Source organism: Myotis brandtii, unplaced genomic scaffold (assembly GCF_000412655.1).
Source record: "Myotis brandtii unplaced genomic scaffold, ASM41265v1 scaffold684, whole genome shotgun sequence".
Taxonomy (NCBI): domain Eukaryota; kingdom Metazoa; phylum Chordata; class Mammalia; order Chiroptera; family Vespertilionidae; genus Myotis; species Myotis brandtii.
In genome coordinates this window covers 493258-495716 of record NW_005370673.1, presented here as the reverse complement: position 1 = coordinate 495716, position 2459 = coordinate 493258, and positions in this window count along the sequence as shown.

Below are 2459 nucleotides of genomic sequence, written 5' to 3'. Positions count from 1 at the left end.
GAGTGGCGAGGAAACAAACAGGGACGGAGCCAGCAGACGCCTGGCAGAGCAAGGCTTCTGCCCTGCGGCTTCCCACGGTCAGGCCAGCAGTGGGGTTTCAGACAAAGAAACAGAACCAGAGCCCTGCCGCCGCTTGGACTCCACAAACTCGCCTCCCGTGGCCCTTGGCGCCGGGTCCAGGAGCATATGATCTGGAAGCCAAGAGCTACTGAAGTAGAACTGGTTTCCATCTGTGACTGCTTCCCAAGAGGGGTACTTGGGGGGGACCCCACGGAGGTCAGGGGTGGCCATTACAGTGAGGGCAAAACAAACCCTACCCCCAAGCAGCAGAGTGGTACCATCTTAGGGAAGCCTCGGAGGCTCACCTCCGGGAGACCACAGAGGTAAAAAACCTTGCAATCAAAAAAAAAGAAAAAAGCCCTAGCATCGGCCTGTGGACCGAAGGGTCCCGGGTTCGATTTCAGTCAAGGGCACATACCTCGGTTGCAGGCTCCTTCCTGGCCCAGGCCCTAGTTGGGGCACATGCAGGAAGTAACCCATCAATGTGTTTCTCTCAAATCGATGTTTCTCTCTGTCTTTCCCTCTCTCTTACACTCTCTCTAAAAATTAATGGAAAAATATCCTCGGTGAGGATTAAAAAATAAAAATAAAAATAAATCTTGCGATGCAGTGCCATCTACTGGAAAATAATAGAGAGACCTCTTCAGAGATAAATGTGTAAACAAAGGAGGACAGCAAATACCATGAAGAACCACAGCAAAGAGAATGACCAGAAAGAAAATGAAAAGTCTCCAGAAAGCAAACTTGAACACATGGAAATATGTGATATAAATGAGAGATTTCAAGATTGCAATTCTGAATATATTCAATGAGATGCAAGAAAATACCACCAGGCAATTCAGTGCACTCAGAAAACAAATCAATAAACAAAATGAGTACTTTACCAAAGAGATTAAAACTTTTAAAAAGAACCAATCAGAAATCATAGTAATAAAGCATGCAGTTAAGGAAATTAAAAGTGAACTATTCAGCAAAGAGAACAGAACCAACCAGATGGAGGAAAGAATTAGTGATACCAAAGATAGGAATCAAGATATGACGCAGAGGGAAGGAGAGACATGAGCATAAAAAAAATGAAGGAGCTCTACTAGACCTATCTGACTCCATCAGAAAAAGCAATATTAGAATTATAGGCATTGCGGAAGACGAAGAAAGGGAGCAGGGAATGGAATCTATTCAAATAAACAGTTGATGAGACCTTCCCAAATCTATGAAAAGAAGTAGATCCTCGAATCCAAGAAGCAAACAGAACACCTAGTTACCTCAATGCAAAGAGGCCTTCTCCAAGGCACTTTGGTACTAAAGCTGTCAAGAATTAATGACAAAGAAAAAATTCTCAAAGCAGCCAGGAAAAAGAAGGATGTGACCTACGAAGGAAAATCCATCAGAATGTCATCTAAACTCTACAAGCCAGAAGAGAATAGAACCAAATATTCAAACTCTACAAGCCAGAAGAAAATAGAACCAAATATTCAAACCTCTGAAAGAGAGAACTTATCAGTCACAAATAATATATCCAACAAAATTATCTTTTAACAACACTAATGGTAACCGCACACAAAATTCCCCAAACCAGGACACATAGCTTAAAAAAAAAAGAGGAAACAGAGGAAAGATGTATGGAATACAACCAAACAAAAACAACAGACAGAAACATAAAGAAAACGAACCAGTGGAGGCACAGAGCACCAAAAAAACAAAAGATAAAATTGTTATAGGAAAGCCTCATACATCAATAATTACCTTAAATATAAATGGTCTGAATTCACCAATAAAGAGGTACAAAGTAGCAGAGTGGATCAAAAAACAAAACCCAACCATATGCTGCCTACAAGAGACATACCTAAGCTGCAAAGACAAAGGTGGATTCAAAGTAAAAGGGTGAATAAGGATTCTCCAAGCAAATATAATCCACAGAAAAGCAGATGTAGCCATACTTATATCTGACAAAATAGATTTCAAGATAACAAGAGACAAAGATGGTCACTTTATAGTGATAAAGGAAGCATTACATCAAGAAAACATAACAATGCATCATATATATGCACCCCAACAGGGAGAATCAAAATATACAAAACAACTACTCACAGAACTAAAGGGAGAAACAGATAAAAACACAATCATAATTGGGGATCTTAATACTCCCTTGACAGCTCTAGACAGATCAACCTAACAGAAAATCAATAAAGAAATATCAGCGTTAAGTGAAGCATTCGACAAAATGGACATAAATGACATTTACGGTTCATTTCATCCCAGAACATCAGATTATACATTCTTCTCCAGTGCACATAGAACATTCTCAAGGATGGACCATATGTTGGGTCACAAACTAGCATCAACAAATTCAAGAAGATTGAAATTATACCAAGCATATACTCTAACCGTGATGGCTTGAA